Here is a 26,067-nt window from a genome sequence, read left to right on the forward strand (position 1 = left end):
TGTCTCCCAGGATTTGAAAGTGATCCAATCTTCAAACTTATTTTATATCCAGACGGTACGTTTCTAGACCTGCGTTCCGTATCTATTAAGTCCCCTCTACAATCCGTAGAAGCCTATAACAGCAACTGTGAAACATACTGCGCAAAACGTGAGTGAAACGGGAAGCAACATTAACGCGAAAAGTGCCTTCAGCCACGCACTTTCATGTGGTGTATACAGTATAGATGCAGGTGTCGAAGCAATAGCTGCAAACGTGTTGTAAACTTCTGCATCTTATGAAGAGGTCTGGGAATATGAAAATGCATAAACGAAAAGCTTACAGTCGAATTATGAGAATTCAAGATCTGATGAACAAGTAATGCTTTAGAAACCGAAAAGAATTTTTTCACATAAATGACGCACACACGCCAGGCAGCGATTGCAAGTGAGACATTCGGTGCGATAGTTGTCGGGGCAACCGCAGAGGGCCGTGGCATTTCCTGTCAGCGGAAACTCGCGGTTGCTTGAATTGGGCACCACAACAAGCAACTCACCTGGCAAGCAGTGTGGCGCTGACCTGTCCGTTGCACATAACCTAGGAGTCTCAGGTAACACAAAACAACATACATTCTTTACTGTTTAGGAATTTTTGTTAGTTAGTGACACATACTTTCAGTGCTTGTGGCTACTTCGCATACGCTCCGTTCGCTCGACATCTTATTGTGGCGAACAGTGTGTGAACAGTCAAGCTATTTTTTCGGACATTCTCATTCGACACCTATATTCAAATTTTATGGTACTTACAATTTCTTTAGTGTTAAAGGAGAATGTAACATCACAGCACAGATTTTATGCAACGTTATCAAAAATTATTTATTTATTTACTGTCATTTACAAATGACCTGCCATCTCGTTACTAAGACAGGTCGCACTTTCACAATATGAAATTGTACATGAACAGAATGTGATACTTACTATTTCTTATTTTTAATAACGATTAATAATATTGCAGCTTTAAATACTTACATACTTCCAAGTAATTAAGAAACGAAAAATCTTAAAATTAGTGATTTATGAATGGAATTTTCCTTGAAAATTTAATGTCGGTATGAGTAACTTACGACAAGTAGAGGAGAGGTACTGCGACACACAATTTCGCATAGCTTCGACGTTTTAGTTAACGGCCACTCAGAAGTGACTCCTGTCAAAGTGTTTGTCACCAAGCTTCTGCTTCCGAAAAAAGTTAAGTCACATTCCTCGGACAAGGTCGAATCATTAGAACCCTCGAAATTTAGGAAATTTATTTTTAGGTATGAGGTATGCAACCCAATGGTTTCCGAGAAATGGAAGAATTATTTCTATCAGTTGCAGGTACGCATTTATGAGGAGGAGGAGGAGGAGGGAGAGCTCTTGCTGACTGTGGCGGCAGCCAATTTTGTAAGGCCTCCCTTATCACAGGAAACTTTGATGTGCATGGGTTCGAATCTAACTTCTTCCAATTCTTTTTTCTTCAGTTCTAGGCACGATAATGGTGTCCGTTTTAGGGAGAGTGAAGATGAAAAGAGAAACAAAAAATGCTGCTTCATTTCCCCTCCCCTTCCTGTTTCTCGAACACTGACAGTTTTTTCCGTATTTTGGAAAGCATCAGTGTCTCAGGTGGTATGCATCATAGAAGCAGGGAAAGTAGAGAAATATTAGCTGATCACTTCCTCTTATTTACAATAGCATTTATTTAAAATAATATGTAAATTTGGTGACAGTTTCCATACGCTTGCTAAAGAAAACTGCGACATACATTGTAAGAACTAAAATTGGAACCCGCGCGCGTTAGTTTCTTGAGACATGAACGCAATTCCTGCACCACGTGACTGAAGCTGTAGTTAGCACGTCCTTATCTTTTTCAAGTGTATATGTAATGGGTCTAAATCAGTAATTCGATGTACTGGAAACTGTGAAGCTGCAGGTGGGATGTGTGAATAGAACTTCCTTATTTGCGACTCTTTAGAAGAGTCCACCTGGCCCAGAGTCAGGACCCTTCAGCTTCTTTGCAGGAGTTGCTTTTCAGTGGCCCCCTACTAGTAGCCCCAAGTTCGTCCCAGATTGGCCTCTCCTTGTTTGTCCAAGCTGTAGTGTTTCGCACAAGGAATACGGTATTTCTAGTACCCTAGCTCCCTGTTGAGGTGAAGCGCTAATCTCTGAAGATCGCACGTTTCGGTTCATATGTGTTAGTTGACCACAATATATTGGGTCTGGGTGTAAGGGGTGCTTCGGTCGACTTATCGTGAGCAAGCGCGCAATTGCGATTGACAGTATATGCACAACTGACTTGAAAGGGTTGACAATGCGATGCGCTCTCTTTGTCACCACTGGACTTGTTTACTTTAACGTCACCACGTGTTTCCAATAACGGCCAACTGCAATAATATGTTTTAGCAATAGGACCATGGAAGTGTTCAGTGTGTGAATGGTGGAATTTCATTATTAAATACTTCATGTTGAAATAAGCACCTATATCGAACACACATGAAAGAGTAGCACATATGGTCGTACGCTTTATTGAACTGAAGCAAAATATAATTCGAACTAAGAGACACTTGAAGAGACTTCTAATAACTATCGAAGTCTTAGAACAGTTTGATCAATAAACTTTCATGGCGAGTCTAGGAATATCCCATGAAAAAATTAAGCCCCTCGGTGACATCTTAGCAATAAAGTAGCTGAATAAAAAGCGCAGACCTCAAAGCTTCAATCAGTTGTTTTTGTTAGTGGTGTTGTAGCGGTAGGCAGCCACACAACCATCTGGGATGCTACAACACCGGAAAGAAATGGCCTCACATTTTCTCTTGTAACGTCGCGTTTCATTTTCCGCAGCAAGAATAGTTGTGCCCATAGAATCTACCAGCAAAAGCTCCCTTTAGTCCTCAAAGTGTAACGTTAAACTTGTTCGTGGTGGTTGTATGCTTGCAACCTGCCCGGAATGCCGTGGGCGTTAAAACGCCCTCTTCCCGGACAGGGAGCCTCGCTTGTTCCGAATCAAATCCTCCCGACGGGGTTAACTCCAGATTACTAAACCCTGTTACTGTTGCAGTACGTCACAAATAGCGTTCTACGTGAACCTGGTATTGTCAATGTAGTGTACAAAACAAACATTTTCTACTTATTTTGTCACAAAATAACTAGTGCATGAACTACTAATCAAAATCTCTTCGAGTAAAATATATAGTAAAATTTATGATGGTTTAGTAATTATGTAACGTTCCTCCCCTTTAGTGTTCTAGGGTAACAGACGAATACCGGTAGGTCGATCGGCTTGGATGTAGTTTTTAGACGGTTTCCTACATTCCATTAGGCGAATACCCGGCTGGCTCCCACGTCCTGCCTCAGATACACCTACATAAACATTTAGAAAACTTTCTCACGCTTGCTCAGAGGATTTATTCCAGAAGCAGAAAGATTGGGTGCGCAGATTCCGTTCTCGGGTGAGAGGGGGTGTACAGTCACCTTAAATTCATAATCGGCAACAGCAACTGTATGTTTGCACTGTTTCCTTTTCCATTTCTACGTCTTGAAAAGAGTGTACCTCAAATGTCATACAGGCTCTTAAGTTTCGAAAGTGTAAGAAAATAGAGATTGCCGGCCGCTGTGACCGCTGATAAATCTCTACGTTATTTGATTTTCAAACAGCTGAGCAAAACTGAACGTACTCAGACATTACTCTCTTTACTTATTCTGATCAACACTAAACTGGCACACAATCTTTTTAGCTAAACGCAATCTGACTTCAATAATCCCTACAAAAGAATGGCTCTGACTAACAACAGCCGGCCGGTGTGGCCGTGCGGTTCTGGGCGCTTCAGTCTGGAGCCGCGTGACTGCTACGGTCGCAGGTTCGAATCCTGCCTCGGGCACGGATGTGTGTGATGTCCTTAGGTTAGTTAGGTTTAAGTAGTTATAAGTTCTAGGGGACTGATGACCACAGCTGTTAAGTCCCATAGTGCTCAGAGCCATTTGACTAACAATAACCTATAACCTTTCATGAATCACTTACCTCACAAAAATCTTCGTTACTCGAACTAACGCAATACAGCGAGCGCCAATACTGCCAGCTAAATAAAAGAAGCTAACTACTCAAGGCACTAACTACTGATAGGCATACTTAGCAAATGAGATTTTGATAGAGAACAAAAAATATATTTACCTTAATAATGTTTACCCCACCCCCATGAACCATAGACCTTGCCGTTGGTGGGGAGGCTAGCGTGCCTCAGCGATACAGACGAACGTACCGTAGGTGCAACCACAACGGAGGGGTATCTGTTGAGAGGCCAGACAAACGCGTGGTTCTTGAAGAGGGGCAGCAGTCTTTTCAGTAGTTGCAGGGGCAACAATCTGGATGATTGACTGATCTGGCCTTGCAACACTAACCAAAACAGCTTTGCTGTGCTGGTACTGCGAACGGCTGAAAGCAAGGCGAAACTACAGCCGTAATTTTTCCCGAGGGAAAGCAGCTGTACTGTATGGTTAAATGATGATCGCGTCCTCTTGGGTAAAATATTCCGGAGGTAAAATAGTCCCCCATTCGGACCTCCGGGCGGCGACTACTCAGGAGGACGGCGTTATCAGGAGAAAGAAAACTGGCGTTCTACGAATCGGAGCGTGGAATGTCAGATCCCTTAATCGGGCAGGTAGGTTAGAAAATTTAAAAAGTGAAATGGATAGTTTGAAGTTAAATATAGTGGGAATTAGTGAAGTTCGGTGGCCGGAGGAACAAGACTTTTGGTCAGGTGAATCCAGGGTTATAAATACAAAATCAAATAGGAGTAATGCAGGAGTAGGTTTAATAATAAATAAAAAAAATAGGTGTACGGGTAAGCTGCTACAAACAGCATAGTGAACGCATTATTGTGGCCAAGATAGACACAAAGCCCATGCCTACTACAGTAGTACAAGTTTATATGCCAACTAGCTCTGCAGATGATGAAGAAATTGATGAAATGTATGACGAGATAAAAGAAATTATTCAGGTAGTGAAGGGAGACGAAAATTTAATAGTCATGGGTGACTGAAATTCGAGAGAAGGAAAAGGGAGAGAAGGAAAAGGGAGAGAAGGAAAAGGGAGAGAAGGAAAAGGGAGAGAAGGAAACATAGTGGGTGAATATGGATTGGGGGAGAGAAATGAGAGGAAGCAGTCTAGTAGAATTTTGTACAGAGCATAACTTAATCATAGCTTAACACTTGGTTCAAGAATCATAAAAGAAGGTTGTATACAAGGAAGAATCCTGGAGATACTAGAAGGTATCAGATAGATTATATAATGGTAAGACAGAGATTTAGGAACCAAGTTTTAAATTGTAAGACATTTCCAGGGGCAGATGTGGACTCTGACCACAATCTAGTGGTTATGAACTGTAGATTAAAACTGAAGAAACTACAAAAAGGTGGGAATTTAAGGAGATGGGACGTGGATAAACTGACTAAACCAGAGGTTGTACAGAGTTTCAGGGAGAGCATAAGGGAACAATTGACAGGAATGGGGGAAGGAAATACAGTAGAAGAAGAATGGGTAGCTTTTAGGGATGAAATAGTGAAGGCAGCAGAGGATCTAGTAGGTAAAAAGACGTGGACTAGTAGTAATCCATGGGTAACAGAAGAGATACTGAATTTAATGGATGAAAGGAGAAAATATAAAAACGCAATAAATGAAGCAGGCAAAAGGGAATACAAACGTCTCAAAAATGAGATCGACAGGAAGTGCAAAATGGCTAAGCAGGGATGGCTAGAGGACAAGTGTAAGGTTGTAGAGGCTTATCTCACTAGGGGTAAGATAGATACTGCCTACAGGAAAATTAGAGAGACCTTTGGAGAAAAGAGAGCCACTTGTATGAGTATCAAGAGCTTAGATGGAAACACAGTTCTAAGCAAAGAAGGGAAAGCAGAAAGGTGGAAGGAGTATATAGAGGGTCTATACAAGGGCGATGTACTTGAGGACAATATTATGGAAATGGAAGAATGGAAGAGGATGTAGATGAAAATGAAATGGGAGATACAATACTGCGTGAAGAGTTTGACAGAGCACTGAAAGACCTGAGTCGAAACAAGGCCCCGGGAGTAGACAACATTCCATTATAACTACTGACGGCCTTGGGAGAGCCAGTCCTGAGAAAACTATACCATCTGGTGAGCAAGATGTATGAGACAGGCGAAATACCCTCGGACTTCAAGAAGAATATAGTAATTCCAATCCCAAAGAAAGCAGGTGTTGACAGATGTGAAAATTACCGAAGTATCAGTTTAATAAGTCACAGCTGCAAAATACTAACGCGAATTCTTTACAGACGAATGGAAAAACTGGTAGAAGCAGACCTCGGCGAAGATCAGTTCGGATTCCGCAGAAATTTTGAAACACGTGAGGCAATACTGACCCTACGACTTATCTTAGAAAATAGATTAAGGAAAGGCAAACCTACATTTCTAGCATTTGTGGACTTAAAGAAAGCTTTTGACAATGTTGACTGGAATACTCTTTCAAATTCTAAAGGCAGCAGGGGTAAAATACAGGGAGCGAAAGGCTATTTACAATTTGTACAGAAAGCAGATGGCAGTTATAAGAGCCGAGGGGTTTCAGGGAAGCAGCGGTTGGGAAGGGAGTGAGACAGGGTTGTAGCCTCTGCCCGATGTTATTCAATCTGTATATTGAGCAAGCAGTAAAGGAAACAAAAGAAAAATTCGGAGTAGGTATTAAAGTCCATGGAGAAGTAACAAAAACGTTGAGGTTCGCCGATGGCATTGTAATTCTGTCAGAGACAGCAAAGGACTTGGAAGAGCAGTTGAACGGAATGGACAGTGTCTTGAATGGAGGATATAAGATGAACATCAACAAAAGCAAAACGAGGATAATGGAATGTAGTCGAATTAAGTCTGGTAATGCTGAGGAATTAGATTAGGAAATGAGACACTTAAAATAGTAAAGGAGTTTTGCTATTTGGGGAGCAAAATAACTGATGATGGTCGAAGTAGAGAGGATATAAAATGTAGACTGGCAATGGCAAGGAAAGCGTTTCTGAAGAAGAGAAATTTGTTAACATCGAGTATAGATTTAAGTGTCAGGAAGTCGTTACTGAAAGTATTTGTATGGAGCGTAGCCATGTATGGAAGTGAAACATGGACGATAAATAGTTTGGACAAGAAACTATGGTGCTACAGAAGAATGCTGAAGATTAGATGTGTAGATCACATAACTAATGAGGTATTAAATAGAATTGGGGAGAAGAGGAGTTTGTGGCACAACCTGAAGGGATCACAAATTTAGCATTGGAGGGCAGCGTGGAGGGTAAAAATCGTAGAGGGAGACGAAGAAATGAATACACTAAGCAGATTCAGAAGGATGTAGGCTGCAGTGGGTACTGGAAGATGAAGAAGCTTGCACAGGATAGAGTAGCATGAAGAGCTGCATCAAACCAGTCTCAGGACTGAAGACAACAACAACAACAGCAACAACAACAACAACGTTTATAAGTCATCATATATATTAGACTTGGCCACTGTTTCTATGTTTCGATACAGTGTATCGATACGTGGAACTGTTTCAGTGTTTCGGAACGGCTGTGGTTTACTGTTTCGAAACAGTGGTGTTTCATTCCGCCCCTGTCTCGGATATCCGGACCAGATTCGATCTCGAGCCAGACACAGAAACTGTATCGTTGTTTCAAAATAAGGCTGTTTCAGTCCACCTGTGCTTGGAACGGACTGATTGCATCGAAACAGTGATGTTTCATTCCGCTCTGTGTCGGACGAGATTCGGGCTCGGCGCAGGTACTGAAACACAACGTACTACTTCGTGAAATACTTTCAAGAGTGTCGAAATCGTTTTGACAAGCAATAGCATGAAGCTTAAGATATTTGAAAATAAAGCTTCGTTTCTAGATGACTGTCCTATTCCGAAATGGCGTAACATTTGCTTTATAAACATTAACCAAACAGTAAAACAACGCATACTATTCACATTCAAAATAATAAATATGTGAAAATCATTCAGTTAAATTACACTTTTTTATAACATACGTTTCTCTGTTCAAGTACAGTAATCATATTAAGAAACCCAAGTAAGCCTAGAACATTTTGAATAAAAAAAAGGCGTAGAGTGACAGTTATTATACATATACATAAATTTAATGTAGGTATAATTGCAAGCAATCTGTTTGACATCACTGATAGTGTAATGGTGAACGGGAAGGGCTGGGAAGCATGGTGAATTTATAGTAACGGTTCGAAACACCTTGAAAGACAAAATTTATTGTTATATTTTATTATTTCGAATTATTTGGCATTATTTGTGAGTCTATAGTCACTGTGCCTATTATCCACAATGATTCCCTTTGTGTGCATGGCAATTAGCAGGATGGGTATATTCCCATACTAGCGGAATGTGGGAATCCCAGTACCATATCCGTTGTTTCTGCAGTTCGCTCCCACCTCCAGTTCCGTTCGTGGTGGTTCTTCTGTCTTCAGCTATGGCTGTCCTCAGCCAATTGAAAAGTATGAAAGTCACACGACACGAAAGCAGCGCATTTGCTGCATGAAATACGATACTGCCAAGAGGCCTAAGTGATAGTTTCATACTTTCTGCAATATGATTAACGCTCTCGCACCTCATTTGTGTTTATATGGACATACCTATACAGTAGACATTCAAGATGATAAAATGTCTAGGTTTATTAGATTACAAAACACAAACTGTTTCACTGTTTCGAAACAGCGTATCGAAACATTACATTGTACTGTTTCATTTGTTTCGAAACAGTTACGTGTTTCAGTTTGCCCATCTCTAATATATATATCTGTCAATTTATTACATCCATCTTTACAAATTTCCTTTTTCTGGCGGACACACGTCCAGATCGTCCGCTTATATTAATGTCTCAAAACTCTGGCTTCCCTCTCCCCACATCCACCCCACCACTGCTGGCGGCTCACCTCCTACTGCGCAACGTTACGCGCTGTTCACATCCAACTGCCCAACACTACAATAGCGAATACTTAAACAATGCCAACCAGCCACAGAATGCACACAGCAGTCAGTGATTTTCATACAGAGCGCTACGTGGTATTACAAACATAAAAACCTAAACAGCCTACTTACAAATTTTGTAAATTAGTCATACCTCGTGTCACGTGATCTCATCAGCCGATGATAGCAGATCTTCAGAGCATAGCGCACGTGAGGTAGTCAGCCTGTCGCAAACACTCACACAGTAAAAGTTAATGGTTTAAATTAATATACATAGTGTAGCTACAAGAGAAGCTAAGCTTTCACATATAATATTAGTCTTTCTTTCGTGTGTTAAACTTTAAGATACATTACTAAAATGTTCCAGTAAAATTTTAAATAATGACGTAAATGTCTAGTCTTCTTCTAAGTGGCTGGCCTTCAAAGAGTTAAGGTGCGATTTAAGAAATTCAAAAGACATTCTCGCACGCCACATGATTCATCTTGCATAAAATGAAATTTACTTTGAAGGTAACACTTTTCAAACCACCATTCGCAATATTTTCTCGCGACCTGTTACAATTCGTTTCAGCAATTGTCGGAGCACCTGAAAACAGGCGTTTCTGTGAGTGCGCAACTACGATAACTTAGGAAGCCCGTATCTTTGTACGTATATAGCATTAAGAGATCTTGCAGAGCGTTAAGAGAGTTTACATTACGTCATATAGCGAAACAGAACATCAGATGATACTCAGAGAAGGTCGGAATTTTGTAAATCATACTAAAATGCATAATTTGGCTTAATGTGGACATTCTTGTGTCCAGAACCACAAAGATGTAGGTCCCAACCCGGTATTAAGCTTTTCAGTGTGGTTTTCTGGATGCAAATTTTCTTGGAGTATCAGTACTGTATTAGCTCCTGTTTGGTTCTTTATTACGGCATAATGCCATACGTGCTGAAAGATGTAAATGTGCATTTGAAATTAAGCACACAGTTGAAATTGGTCAATGGTGTGGAATGAAACACTTAGTTTCACATAAAGTAACTGACACTGGGAGAAAGACTAATAAAAGGCAAATTTCTTTAGCAAATCGACAAAAGTAACTTCGTTGTTCTGCAAGACGATTAATGATTGACTGCCAAAAACGTGGAAATAAAATAAAATCCGGAAACTGAAACTAACAACAAATTTGAGCCTTCCGTAATTATGAGATTGTAGTTCAATTCACTTGGTAGCTTCCGGCCATAGAATTATGTTTTGTTTTCATTTGATGCGAGAGCTGTAAGTGAAGAGGAAACAGCAAAATCACCGAAAGTAGAAACTGGGCACGTGTAAACTACTCCCTCTACCCACTATAACTCAGGCTACTCTGCGAACGTGCGAATCTGGCAGCTTGGCTGCGCGAGAAAAATGTTTCCGGGTAGCATCTGGCTTCTTGTTTGCTACTGCTGATACAGCCAACAGCCACACAAAAGCGGGAGAAGGTACTGCTCACACGCGACTGAACTGCGCATGGCCATGAGCCCGCTGGCAACTGTTCAGGCGACCTTATTGCGAACAGTTATGAAGTCGTGCTCATCGTAAGCAGTTTGTTATGAAGAATTGCATAGTTTCGTCCTAAGGGCTTTGCCACGTTTTGCTGTTGGCAGACGCTTGTGTGTGAATTGTGTTCCGTTGTTGTAAATGGCGGATTTCCCTTGCCACTTGTTTTATTTTGGTTTTCTCTCGGTTAAGTTTTTTTTTTATTTGTTTCATGGCCGCAATATTGTTCTGCGGTGGCGGGATACAGTGAAGTTCTTTGTCACAGTGCCAGTTCTTACCAGTAAAAATAAATATTTTGCTGAAAACTAGAACAATGATAAATTCCCGGAATTCTAAAAAAATCCCGGGTTTTTGCCGGTCTTCTCCTGGAAACAAAAATTCCTGGTTTTTTTACCGGATTTCCCGTGGCGTATGCGCCCTGTAATAACATCTTTATTTCTGAACCTAAGGAGTTTGGGAAAGCTTCGTACATATGTCATAAAAGCAGCACTCTGCTCAAATTTTTGAGTTGTATTTTTCTAATAATATTTTCTCGAGTTCCCAGGCGTATCAAGTGGTTAAAAACGCACAAGCTTGCGGCTGGGTGCCTTTGGCCATTGTAATATCAGTCATCATGGAATGTTCCAAAACTTCCACGAAATAGATTGAAAAGACTCAACAAAACAAATTCCACTACTAGATAATATCAGTGACTGCGGCGAAAACAGGCTAACTTTCGATTTTAGCAGACAACATTCTCCTCCACCATCGCCGATGTCATTTTTTTTTTTTTTTTTTTTTTTTTTCCGAAATGCTTCACATTGATGATCCGTTCCCCTCTGTTCACGGCCTGTCTGCCATTTGAGATGCATTGCATTGTAGAATATTTCAAAGTTCCGTTCCGTGACATAGAGTCCGTCGACCTTTACGCAGAGGCGTTCGAAAGACATCCAAAGCCTAATCCAGTTAAACAGTTCTAAGTTTTCTACTTCTACATCCAGATGGTTACTCTGTAGTTCACAATTAAGCGTCTGTCAGAGTTCATCGAACCACCATCAAGTTATTTGTCTGCCTTTTCACTCTCGAACGGCGAAAGGAAAAACGACCACTTAAATCTTTCCACTCAAGCTCTGATTTCTCTTATTTTATTAAGTGATCATTTTTTCCTATGTAGAAGGGGGCCAACAAAATATTCCCTCATTCGGAGGAGAAACCTATTGATTGAAATTTCATGAGGAGTGAAATTTCCTCTCGCAAAGAAAAACATCTTTGTTTCAATGATTGTCACCCCGATTCTTGTATCATGTTTGTGGCGCTCTCCACCTTATTTCGTGATAATACAAAACGAGCTGTCCTCCTTTGAACTTTCTCTCTGTCCTCCATCAATCCTCTCTAATGCAGATCCCACACTGTGCGGCAATCAGAAGGCGGACAAGCGTAGTATAAGCAGTCTCTTTAGTAGACCTGTTGCATTTCCTGAGTGTCCTGCCAATAAATAGCACTCGTTGGTTCGCTTTCTGCACAACATTAACTGCATGATCATTCCAATTTAAGTTACTCTTTATTTTAATCCCTAGGTGTTTAGATGAATTTGCAGCCTTCAGATTTGTGTGTTTTACCTTGTAATCGAATTTAGCGGATTTCTTCTAGTATTTGTATGAATTCGTTATTTAAAGTCAACTGCCACTTTGCGCAATATACAGACATCGTGTCTTAATTATTTTGCAATTTGTTTTGATCATCTGATGAGCTTATAAGCGGTAAATGGCAGCGTCATCTGAAAACAGTCTAAGTTTCTCCTAGATTAAAGTTTTCGCTCCACAGACCCAAAAATGAGATCATTTTCCTGGTGTGGAAAATGTCATCGTTTATGTAGACCAGAAAAAGCAGGGGAACTAACACTTCACCGGGGAATGTCAGATATTACATTTGTTACATTCGATGACTTCCCTCAATTACTTCGAACTGTGACCTTTCTGACAGGAAATCACGAATCCAACAACAGAGGCGATACTATATACACATACACTTTGATTAGAAGTCGCTTGTGAACAATGGTGTCGAAAACCTTCTGGAAATCTAAAAATAATCAATCAATTAGATGTTGCAAGTCGGTATCACTCATTACTTCTTGAGAATAAGGAGGTTGTTGTTTCAAAAGAACGATCTTTTCTGAGTCCATATTAGCCATTTGTCAATAAATCATATTCTTCGAGATAATTCATAGCGTTCGAATTTAGTATATTTTCCATAATCCTACTGCAAATTTACGTTAGTGATATGGTCTCCAATTCAGCAGATTACTTCTACTTCCTGAGTATTGGCGTGCCCTGTGCAACTTTTCTGACCTTGGATCGGATCTTTCTACGAGCGGGAGTTGTATAGGATTGCTAAGTATAGAGCTATTTTATCAGCATACTCTGAAAGGAACCTGAGTGGTATACTATCTGGACCAGAGGCATTTATTGTTCTAAGTTGCTCCGCTACTTCTGAGTTGCTCACATCCTGGTAGAATATGTAGTCCTTCTGGCTCTCCGTGCTGAGCATGGTCTCCTGGATAGTTTGCCCCTTATATTGACCGAAGACTCGGCTAGTTGAAGTAATTATTTTTTTCTCCCTGAAAGTGTATTTTTTAATTCTCAGGCATAATGTTTTAAACTACTTGCGGGTTGGGGTGTGGTGGCTGGAGTTGGGTGACCCCCGCCGCGTGCTGGATCTGGGGAACCCCCGATACTACGTTCTTTCCTAGCAGCTGCCTTGATCATCCCTATTTTAATCCGAATTGCTTTTGATGAAGCCAGCCCCTTTGCTGCTGCTCCTTGTTTTCCGTTTTAGAGGTAGCGTTCCAATGAATAGTGCCTCTCCTTAACGCCTTGGCGGTAACAGATCGGGTGAGGGGAAAGGGGAGGGGGCAGAGGGACGGCCGCGAAAGCCCAGGAAGACACTCGATTCGCCCCACCCACCTGCTGACCTGGTTATTTCTTTCACCTTGTTGTATTATTGATGGTCCAACTGACAACCATTACTTTTCTAACATTCTTTTCTAATATTCTGATTTGGGCCTTCGTCCTTAATCGGGTTGGCGAGTGTCGTATATGGGTTGGGTTCCTCTCTCAAAGAGATGAGCCCAGGGAGACCGGTCTTCTGCTCTGACCTACAGGGATGGACAAAAATGTGGAAACAGCGCGAGAAATATATGCCTGAACGTAAATGCAAATGCCTAACCACACCTGAAGGTTGCGCTGTTGTGCTTGCCCACGAACGACACCTGTGAAATATCCTCAATACGCTGCAAGTGTCAGTTGTGGTGAGAACATTGTTCTGTGTAGAGTGCGTTCTGTCAGAGCTCAGTGCATTCGATTGTAGGCAAATTGTTGGTGCTCGTGTAGTAGATGCTTCTGTAACCAAGGCAGCCGAAGTACTTGGCACCATATCAAAGATTTATGCCGTATACAGGAAAAGTGGGAATTATCCACACGGACGGAAGTGTGTGTTGACTGATCATAACGAACATTCGTTGGAGAGGGTTGCGACAAAAAAGAGGAGGACTAAATATTGCACTCGCGATCCTTGTCAGCACCAAAATGACACGAAGGGAGCTTCAGAAGGCAGGGAACTGCAAGGCGAGCTGCAGTCCCAAAACCATTCATCAGTGATGTTAATGCCCATAACGGGAAACCGTCCCGCCGAAGCCACACAACCTGAACTATGGAACGATGGAAGAAACTCATTTGGTTCGACGTCTTGTTTCAGACTATTTTCAATTTCTGGCTCAGTTAACGTCCCAAGCGTGAAACATGGCGGAGATTCGGTGATGATATGGACAGCCATACAGTTCTATTTCATGGGCCCCACGGTTGCACAACTAGGTCGCACTAGTACCAAATACTATGTGGCTATTTTGACAGATCAGTCCATCCCACGCTACAATCTTTGTTCCCCAATGGTGACGCCATGTTCCAAGACAGCAGAGCCCCTATTTCCACATCTCATAGTCCAAAACTAGGTATGTGATCACGAAGATGAACTGTCGTATCTCTTCAGGCAATCACATACACCAGATCTCTCTACTATTGAGCCCTTGTGGTCTACGTTAGAGACAAGGATGCGTGATCGTTATTCATCTCCATCACTGTTATCTGAATTACGATTTTGCAGGAAGAACTGTATAAGATTTCATTGAAAATAGTTCAGAACCTTTATTTATCCATTCAGAGATGACCGGAAACTGTTTCAAATGCAAACGGTTTCCTAAACCTTGTTAGGCGTGGTAATGTGTTGAGTTTCTGGTGCTTTCATACACTGTCCACCCCTTGTACGTTCCAGCTGGACTCCTTAAATTATTTCTCAGCTACATTATTTCTATCGCCTTCAGTGCTTAGATTGCACCACTGTCTCTTTCTGGTGGACATCACTAACTCCATATGAACCACCCCTTCCTTCCTTACTATTTCAATCAGTCAGTTCAATTTCTTGTATGTCTATTACTCTATTACGTGGCATTCTTTTTATTCATAGTTTGAAATGAGTTTCTTAAATTGGCATGGGACCTCTTTTATGCTACATACACATACATAAATAAATACGTAAAGTTTACATGATCATCGTTTGTTTTGTTATTCTTTGTCGTGATACATTTCCTCAGGCATCTGTATTTCTGCTGTAGGTTTCAGGAATACTTTTACGTAGTGTAATGTGCTGCGAATACATAGAAAGATAGATCCCTTATCATTTAGCTACAAAATAGGTCAGCAACTGGAAGCAGTTAATTCCATAAATTATCTGGGAGTACGCATTAGGAGTGATTTAAAATGGAATGATCATATAAAGTTGATCGTTGGTAAAGCAGATGCCAGACTGAGATTCATTGGAAGAATCCTAAGGAAATGCAATCCGAAAACAAAGGAAGTAGGTTACAGTACGCTTGTTCGCCCACTGCTTGAATACTGCTCAGCAGTGTGGGATCCGTACCAGATAGGGTTGATAGAAGAGATAGAGAAGATCCAACGGAGAGCAGCGCGCTTCGTTACAGGATCATTTAGTAATCGCGAAAGCGTTACAGAGATGATAAACTCCAGTGGAAGACTCTGCAGGAGAGACGCTCAGTAGCTCGGTTCGGGCTTTTGTTAAAGTTTCGAGAACATACCTTCACCGAAGAGTCAAGCAGTATATTGCTCCCTCGCGAAGAGACCATGAGGATAAAATCAGAGAGATTAGAGCCCACACAGAAGCATACCGACAATCCTTCTTCCCACGAACAATACGAATAGAATGGAGAACCGATAGAGGTACTCAAGGTACCCTCCGCCACACACCGTCAGGTGGCTTGCGGAGTATGGATGTAGATGTAGTAACTGTGGAGATAGAGCTGCAAAAACTTGGTGGTCTCCTGCCATCAGGTAGTTAAAAAAAACCCTCAGTTTTTATCTTCTCTCATCCTAATATTCTTTTTCCCCAACTGTCGCTTGACGAGGTTTACCAGCTCATTTCTCGCCATATGTAAAAAATTTGGGATATCATCGGATCCCAGCTCCTTCAGTAACAAAGTGCGGCTGAATTCATATCATTGAAGCCATTTCTCTGCCCACAGCTTTTCCCCCTTTTTTGTGCTTGTCAGTTCTAAAACACCAAGAAAAATCCTAGTTTTTTGTCTCTCTGTTGTGCTAATCGGCATCTCGAGCAACACCTCAACAAACTTAACATAAACAAAGATCGGCCAGAAGGGCGGCAGGGTGATCGCTGCGTGGCGAGATGTGAGGCTCCTAGCATGTCGGCCGGTCGGCTTATAAAACCCTTAGTTCGCGGATTCGCGACAACGTTTGTTATGGATCTTCTAGTGGGGAAGATTTGGGGCTGTTTTCTTTATGCAACTCAGAGACCCACAAAAACCCAAATTTCAAGACTCCTCCTTTTCTGTGTGTTTCCATTTCTGTGGCCCCTATATAAATAAGCACAGTAATGATTGGATCTAGATAAAACTGTAGTGTCGGAAATACGAGTTTAGTGGCTCTCTTGTCTCACGTCAGTACCGATTTGTGTGTTTCCAAGTCAACAGTTCGTCTTACGGTCGACTTCGTCACTTCACCGTTTCAAGCAATGAATTTCTGTATGGGGTGATTCGGTGATGTTGCACACTTTCGGGGCTGATGGAGAAGGGTAAAAGTGTCTATGTGAGGTAAGGGTCCCCTGGTCTGGAAACGACAGAGTCGTAAGTTATAAACGAAATCATTCTAATACCTCTGACAGTGGATCTTTTCTTACTGCAAGCTCTTTGCTTTCCACATTTTCAGTGGAGCGACGCCCGGACGTAGGCGCCATGTCACGGATTGCGCGGCCCCTCCCGCCGCAGGGACCGATTACCTCAGCAGTTTGATCCCTTGGGATTTCACACATATTTGAACATTTTTCAGTGAAGGTAGTATGGAACACAACAAGAAAAAATTGTCCAGAACACATGGACTTTAAAGCGAATACGCTAAGAGTTACGAGCACTTATTCAGTATAAGAGAAATGTTTCATAGTAGCAAAGATCAAAAAGTGTTCATAGCTCCTAAGGTATGCTCTTTAAAGCCAATGTTTACAGGACATTATTTTCTTGTTTTAGTCCTCTCAAAACATGGCAAGCGAAAAGCTTGTATTAGATGAGATCCACTGTACGAAGTATCAAAACCGTTTTCGCTTTTACTTTGGACTCTGTCGGTTATGGAGCAGGGTCCCTTACCTCAACTATATATTTACTCTTTTGCTTCATCCATTAAAATTTGTAACCTCACTAAATTGATCTGTCTAATAAATAAAATTAGCAATGCATTATTGTGAATTCAAATTTGTAATGCAATCAATATTTTAGGACAGTAAATAGTCATGTCCCATCAGTGCGACATATTCATTTTCTTTCCTAAATGTCCAATTTCCCAACACAAAGGCCGACAGGCATTTGGGGGCAGAAGCAGAAACGCTGAACATCAAAGCTACATATATGTGTAACATAATGACCACGCTCTGAAACGTAAAGTAAAAAGCAACAATACTTGGCTGAATGCAACAGTATATTATATCGTGAAGCACAGTTTAAATGAAGGTTGGTGTCAATGGAGAATTGTCAGGTGAGTGAGCCGTCTGTTCTCCTATGCGGTTTCCTATGCCTTTCGTTGGGAAATATTTGCCTGATTCTGAACTGTCACTAAGACACCAAGCTATTACGTAATGTACAGTAAATCTCAAAAAGACGTGTTAACAGTCCCTGACACCGTCTTCCGCATTAGATAAGATTAAATTAATACCTCTCTGATTACCAAGCTGTTTATAGAACATTAAATAAAAATCAGAAAGTGACATTTGATCGATGTCAGGTCAAAGTGAATTCATTGGTTCTCAGTTTGCTCCACAAATAAGATTTTCGATCACGCTTTCAGTTTTACGTTCTGACCAAGCAACTTTGAAATTTTCTTACCTTCAGTGTACGCTGTTGATCCTCCGCGTAGAAATCTAAGCTTTCCGAACAGATTTCTCTAGTTCCCTCTTTAGCCCCTATGCACGTGTGAGCAAGCGAGATGGTTTTAGATCTTTTTGCTTGTTCTGTCAATCATGTTGATAACTTGCCATAAAGTGAACGTTTGTCTATAGGGTCACAAATAATTGCCTCTATGAAAACGTGGCAATAAGCTGGTCATCCATAAATAGATTTTTTCGCATTAACTTTAATTTAAAACAATATTTGGTAAAACTAATCAACTACATTCAAACTAACTGTTCGAAATATCGTCCATGGAGTAGTGGGAATAGTAAAGCAGAAATGATTTCGATTCGTTGTAAAAACTTCTATTAGCTACCGGCGCCTTTACTGCACAGGAGATGGTGATAATTCTTTCTCCTTTTTTATGGCTGTAAACTTTGCTCCTTTTTGTGCAAGATTTCTGTTAAGTTGTGGCTAGTGGTGGCTCTGTTCCTCGTGTTATATTTATGATCACCATTATTATTTTCTAAGTATACACGATTCTTGCCGGCCGAAGTGGCCGTGCGGTTAAAGGCGCTGCAGTCTGGAACCGCAAGACCGCTACGGTCGCAGGTTCGAATCCTGCCTCGGGCATGGATGTTTGTGATGTCCTTAGGTTAGTTAGGTTTAACTAGTTCTAAGTTCTAGGGGACTAATGACCTCAGCAGTTGAGTCCCATAGTGCTCAGAGCCAGCCATACACGATTCTTCCAGCGAAGTTCATAGTGTGTCACTGTATTGTGAGACAGTAGTTAGTTCTTGTTCTTAACTTTCCTATATGGACATCAGATCTTATCCTCACAGCATGTTTCTTTGTATCATTACCTTGTGTCAATTTGAGGAAGTGCCCCAGAAAAAATTGATTCCATATGACATCAATTAATGGGAGTATGCAAAGGAAGCTAATTTTCTGATACTTTTATCTCCAAAATCCGTAGTTATACACAAAGCAAATGCTACTGAACTTGAGAGTTTGAAATCATCTAAAATGCATGCGAGTAATTCGGTAAGTATTATTACTATTATTATGGTTATTATGCGTCCTAATATTATTGCAACTAAAAAGTAGTTTCCACGAGACGCTTTTCGCTTGTATTTATAAAGCATCTTCTGTGGTTATTGATGTCGCTGCCTTTTGTTTACATATTCTGCAAACAAATGCATTTTCCTTCGTTGTTATCGGAGGTTTACATCGAAAGGAACTAGGTTGTACATTCACTCAGGCAATTATTCACCGTGTTGATTGCGGAGGTCTTGTAACTACAGCTCTAGTTCAGTGAGAAATTCTAAAAGAGGTAAAAAGGGAGTACCTCCAATGGAGCGTAAGAAAATGTGGTTTCAAACAAGGCGAAAAACTGGCAAGACTGAATGTACGATTAACTTTCGACCTCACACTGCTAACAGTGAAAGGAAGAGTAGTAAACAATGGTAAAACCAAGAGCCACAGAAGATGCTTTGTAAATAAAAGCAAAACGCTGCTGTTTTAAAATACTTCTTAATTACGGTACGTTTAACACGCCAAATTCAGTAATAACTGGTTGTAAAAGCTGCTGCGAAACGGTCATGCACACAAACAGAACTCCAGTAATCCACCCGGCCACATTTATCTGGTAACAACTGGAAGACAGCTTAAAAACATTAGGCCGCACAATGTGTAGAATCTAAAAGCCTGATGTAACTATTTCTATATTAACCTGCAAGAGATAGGCACCATAAGGTAACACCCACTTAGCTGAAGAACCTGAGAAATGAGAACATGTGACGTGGCATCTTTTATCCGCTAAAGACAGAGCTTAAAATATTTGTCTTTAACGTTTCATCGACAGCATATCGCAGAAGGAACGTTAGCTGAATCTGACAAAGATAGGCAGGACATTAGCCATTATCTTGTTGAAGTCGCCGTAAATCAGACTGACCAGAAAGTATTTCAGGCCATCATCTCCATATTAGAGAATACTTGTCCAGAGCTCGTGGTCGCGTTCTCGTTTCCCGAGCACGGGGTCCCGGGTTCGATTCCCGGCGGGGTGAGGGATTTTCACCTGCCTCGAGATGACTGGGTGTTTGTGTTGTCCTCATCACATCATCAGTTATGAGAGTGGCAGATTGGACTGAGCAAAGGTTGGGAATTTGTCCGGGCGCTGATAACCGCGCAGTTGAGCGCCCCACAAACCAATCATCATCATCATCATCATCATCGAGAATACTTGTCTTGACATCAAGCCATCTGGCTCATTATAGTGCGAACGAAACAAAACACAATATTGTTCCTTTTTTTCTTCTTAAGATGCCACTACTGATTACACAACTATACCAAGAAACTGTTGGGCAGGATGTGAAAAGTGATAGTTGTGTAGACAAGTTATTCGCGGCATGTCGGACTCAGAGCCAAGAAACTTCGCTCCCCAGACAAATAAGTCAACGCTGGTGCGAACAAGAAACTGGAACACCTGGCAGTACTCATTAAAGCTGTATCCAGAATAACCTGAAACACCCGTCCCAAGGCGAGGCTACTCGTGAGTGAATACGTTAAAAATACACAGCGAACAGTCCAGTTAGATCTGCTCCCTCTATGGTGCTTTAAGAATCTAACCCACTTCATCGTTGAAAACTTCAACAAAAAAATAAAATCTGCACTTTTGTGAAAGGTGTTATCGATTGTTGCTGCCTTATACACAGTTTCTTAAAATTTATTAGCTTCGTCGTAGAAGTGATAGTAGTACTAGTAGTATTTTATTCATCTGTGGTACACCACATATAGCAGAGTCCCGCTAATCCGAACGTTCGGTTAATCCGAACATGAAAAATGTTAGTTTAAGTATGGAAAACTGTGCGGTAAACTGCTGTTCATACACTGTTTTAATTTACACAGTACAGTAAACGTGTATTAGAAAAATTGGAAAGAAAACATTAGGTTTAAGCAAAGCATAACAATGAAAGAAAGGCTGTCAAACTTATTAAAATACAGCGGACATTTACCCTTACTTTTTACATGACAAAAACTCATTGTTTTTTGGCGTAATGAAGACAGTCTGTTATCTGAAGCATAGTTGCGCCATCGTCTCATAAATATCAAATCAGCATGTGTAGCAGTGGGCTGTGGCTCCCAATAACGTAGCGCGAGGCGAAGGGCTTCTGCTGCGTCACTTGTGTGGCACCAGCTCTGTCCTTTTGTCGCCGTCAGGCTCACTGCCACTTCCCTCACAGCAGTCCGCTTCTTCCTGGTCCCGAGTCACAGCAGCAACTAAATCAGCGTCAGTAAGGTTCTCCACACATGCTCCATCCGCTGCCATCCACTCATTTAAGTCTCCTTCACTAGCTTCTTCACATCCAGGAATTGTCTGTATCATTTGTAGTAGATTTTCCTCTTCATTTTCAACTAGGTTGCCCTGAAATTCAAGAGATATTTAGTTTTTCTCAAAGTATTTTCTGAAATATTCTGCCATGCCTCAGCAGCCCAATAAACAAAATTCTTCACATTGGTCTTTTTTATTTTGCCCACTAAAGGAATGCTACCATCTTGGATCAGCATTATTAAAAATAGTCTTCTGTAAATCAGTTTCAGTGTTTGCCCTGGTCCATGGGCTTTAGAAGTGGTGTAACATTCGGCGGCAAAAACTTCGCCACAATTTCTCCATCACATAATTTCTCAGTGATGGGGTGAGATGGCGCGTTATCAATCAGAAGGATTGCACGAGGAGATAAATGATTTTCCTTAGAAAACCGTCGAACAAAGGGAAAAAACTGGCCGTGAAACCATTCTTTGATCAGCTTATCATCCATCTGGGCTTTTTTCTGGTTGCGATAATATACGGGCAGGGACTTCATGTTGCAGTTTTTAAAAGCTGTGGGCCTAGCAGATTTGCCGATCAGCATTAAAGGCAGCTTGTAATTACCAGCAGCGTTGCTGCACGCTAATAGTCGCACGATCATTGCGCATTTTAAAACCAGGAGCATGGTCTTCTGCTCTTGATGCCAGGCTTTTTGTTGGCAATGCCCTGAAATTGAGGTCAGTCTCATCAGCGTTATAAATTTTTTGGGGAGAATACTTTCTCTCTCTCTTATCATTTTTTCAGTCACCCAAGTATTCCTTCGCTGCATCACGGTCAGAAGAAAGCTCCTCTCCAGTAATTGTTAGCTGACTAATTCCATGACGTTGTTTGAATCTGTCCAGCCAACCCGTACTCGCACTAAGACTTCACCATTCATTAACTTGTTCAGGTAAACTGCCTTCTCCTGAACCAGTGCTCCACTCAAAGGAGTTCCCCTTTCTCTTTCCTGCATAAACCAAAGGAAAAGAGCTTCATCCATTTTTTCGTACTGTGCCTCTTTCAAAGTCTGCCGAATTTAGTGCGCTTTTCCCGAAGCCGCTGCACAGGACTGTTCAAGCTTCGCTCGGTTCTTCCAATCACAAATGGTTGCTTTCCCAACACCTAGTTCCGTTGCCAATTTCGATACATTCTCACCATTGTGTATCCGCTTCAAAGCATTCAGTTCTTCATTGAGAGTTAACGTTGTATGTTTCTGTTTACTCATGACGAAAATACGTACACCACTACACCTGAACGAATACAATACAACTGTTACTCGTGCCAGCGATCGATAACTAACATAGCCAAGCGCTTTGCAAGCCAACTGACAGCGCTCTGACCTCAGACACTACAAAGGTCTCAACAATGCACAACAACAAGGGCAAGGAGTGAGAGTGAGCCATTTTTCCCCACACTTGTTCCAATTTGTTACCATGGTGTATCTACTTACCTGTTTGGTGTACTTCATTCTAGGAACTCGTCACCGTAATTCTGGCTAATACGAACAAATCAGTAATCTGAACGAGGTCCGGCCCCAGTTAGTTCAGATTAACGAGACTCTACTGTATCGTGGTATTACAGATAAAAGGAAAAAAGCCTATATATAGGCATTTACATATTTGTAGGTCCAGTCTGACACGATTGGGAGGTGGTCCATGGCCTTACAGTAATGTAGGCGCCCCAGTGGTCCCGGTTGCCTACAGTGGACTGGAAGCCGAGCGGTGACCTCTCCAGTTGTCAGGATGCTAGGAAATGACTGTGGACGCGTCAGAAACGCCAAAGAAACATTATTAATTCATGACACCTTTTTTCCTGCCGAGTACAATGTGGCCCGCGTAACACAGGCTGGCTGAGCTTGGTGATATCAACGACCTTCCCAGAGTCCTCGCTGACTCGGAGCGATGACACCAGCTCTGGACAGCAGCAGTCTTGCCAGCGCAGCGCTGCGTGCTGTGACGTAGCGGTGGAATGCCCTTACTTTGACTGCGCTTGGCTGGCGGCGCCCACCCGGCTGGCCGGCCAGCTCGCCGGTTGGAGTCCCGACGCTGTCAGCATGAGAGGAGTTCTCGTTGTGCGGAGTGTACTCTATCCCACCCATCTTCTTCCCTGCTCCTTCTGGTGGCTCGTCTGCGGTGGACGGGTGGAACAGGCTGCAGTCCCCCAGCGTCGTCGGCTCACCCGGTTGTGACGACGGATGCACAGGGCCTAGGCCCCGCACGATCTCGACGACAGCTCACCGATGTGGTCAGCATTTGCGGCGAGTGAGTCTGCCGCGATGTCTGCTAATCCTGGGTTGATGATCGATAGTGGCAGTAGAGAGGACCAGAGCTGGTACTGTCTCCTCACGTCTGCTGGTGGATGGGCCGCCCTTACTGCAACATCTCCTTAAAAAAGATTAACATGTCGATCACCGAGCTGAGCGCTATGCAGCGACCCAGTACACATCTAACTGCAAGTCTGACTGCGAGTGCTTTGTTGCTATCAAAGCTGGCGTATTTAAAGGAAGCACAAGCGACGTCCTGACATCATGCTCGTTTCTAATGAACGCATTCGTTCCACTTATACTGCTGATTTATCTGTCGTACTCGCCCCTTAGGTGTTCTTGTGACAGAGTTACTTGTTGTTACGGCAGACTTACGCGAAGTTATGAAATGCAGTACATCTGACGCTATACCTCTGTCTTACACTCTACGAAAGTATCCATCTAACACAAACCCACGTGCTAAGCAATTCTCTCTGGCCTGTTGTGTAACCAGGCCACTGACCCTGCATGAAGACACATTCAGATACATGTGCAATCCTCTTACCTCTTGGATAACCTACTGCCTCTGGCTCACGACATAAGCAACGAAACTTTGACAATATTCCATGTTTCCAACTCTTTACTATTCCGCGACACTACACATCCCCCTCCTTTAAGAAAATTCGTCCCAAATTTTACAATTCTGGACTTACTGGTTGTGCACGTCATATTTCCTTATACACTACAGGCGTCTTACAACTACTCCTTCAACACTGTCAAACTTTTCTTATCCGCTAATAATCTATTTACACTTAATACTGATCCCAATCTTATCATTGGTTCTCTATTTACATTACGTTCCACTATTCCTGATCCAACCCATAGGTATTTGATGTACGGTTGTTATTTCAGAAAGACACATCTTTTTTCGTATACAACAGTAAGTTGCACAAATAAACACTAGAACTAAGATTATGCTAGTCGTTGACACACCAAATATAATTGTGTTTTGCTTACATTTCTCCCGATATTGCTACACGTGCTGCAGTAGTTGATTAACCGAGATCTGCTCTTTTTCTGAGATAATCAGGCTATCTAAAGATTGTAGCAATGTGGGATCCAAGGACTCGTTAATAAATGTTAGGTTCTGGCGAGGCAATATGTGTGGTGGTTCCTCTGGATAATACAAGATAGGCTGTGTCACGTTAATCATTGTTGTACCCTTGAAAGTAGCTGGTAGATGAAAATGCTTCCACACTATTTCACATCCAGTGCCATTATCAGTAACCCACTGCCCTGCAATTAAAGCTTCGATATGTCCGTCAATCTACCATTTCTGTAACAAGTGGCACCTACAGTCTGTAGTTTGAACACACAGTAAATCCAATGTTCCCCAACTTTGTGAAATTTCGGTCTCGGAAGTAACACCTTCTTTTCGCATTCTAAGGTTCCCATATTCCCCCAAGAACAACTGCATCTCACACAAATGATTGTGGGTTGCCACCTCCTTTGCTGGACAGATAAAAACACTTCCCCTGAAACAGTCTGTCAAATCTTCGGTAGACATTACCATATGAGCACTCCTCCGTCTTGACACTAACAACACTTCCCGAGTTTGCACTTGCACCCACTTCCCAAGTGCACCCCATCTAATAGGATACGGGTGTACTGTATTACACTGGTACCTCGAATTGATACCCATCACTGGTATTTGCACTTCTACGTGTATACTCGCCTGATCCGTAATTACTCTCACTTTAGACATGCGATAGAATAACGGTAAATTCCGCTTCGCCGGAGGCACGACATGACGCACTCCTTCCGAGAATTCTTTCTGTGCTTTCAGCAACGCCTTCAGCATCTGATCTGGACCTAACAAAGTACCGAGCGAGGTGGCGCAGTGGTTAGCACACTGGACTCGCATTCGGGAGGACGACGGTTCAATCCCGTCTCCGGCCATCCTGATTAAGGTTTTCCGTGATTTCCCTAAATCGCTTCAGGCAAATGCCGGGATGGTTCCTTTGAAAGGGCACGGCCGATTTCCTTCCCCATCCTTCCCTCACCCGAGCTTGCGCTCCGTCTCTAATGACCTCGTTGTCGACGGGACGTTAAACACTAATATCCTCCTCCTCCTCCTAACAAAGTGGCACTCAATTGCCCATGCACTGCGTGATGCATAGCTTCATATAACGCTCCCAATTAGGCACGTGCATCATCCACACTGTCTGCCAATGCCTTCAATAAAGCTGCTACTTGTATTTTCCCGTCTATTCGGCTCAATCTCGCCTGTATAGCCTCTATATCTCCATTCAACACTTTCCTGGTATTTGCAGCTTACTGTTCCAGATCTGACGTCAACTCCCTGTTCTAGTGACATTCAATATCCCCTGCTCCATGTTACCTACACTTGTCGTGTGCCAATCCACTTTCGACTTTCCCCCCCGCCAACTCCTGCACTTCCCCCACCGTGCTATTTAAGCTCCTTATATCTTCCTTGCCCGTGGTTCCAAACACTGTTTTCAGCAATTTTCCCCC

At 42.1% G+C, this 26,067-nt stretch overlaps 1 protein-coding gene across 1 annotated transcript in view; it reads left to right on the plus strand.

The window, feature by feature from the left end:
- Positions 1–510: 510 nt before the first annotated feature.
- LOC126470267 (uncharacterized) overlaps positions 511–26,067 on the plus strand; it is an 84,444-nt gene continuing 58,887 nt past the window's right edge. Inside the window, exon 1 of the mRNA XM_050098009.1 lies at positions 511–587. The gene's annotated coding sequence lies outside the window, so the exon portion shown is untranslated. The remainder of the gene's footprint in view (positions 588–26,067) is intronic.

This window comes from Schistocerca serialis, chromosome 1, assembly GCF_023864345.2.
Source record: "Schistocerca serialis cubense isolate TAMUIC-IGC-003099 chromosome 1, iqSchSeri2.2, whole genome shotgun sequence".
Taxonomy (NCBI): Eukaryota; Metazoa; Arthropoda; class Insecta; order Orthoptera; family Acrididae; genus Schistocerca; species Schistocerca serialis.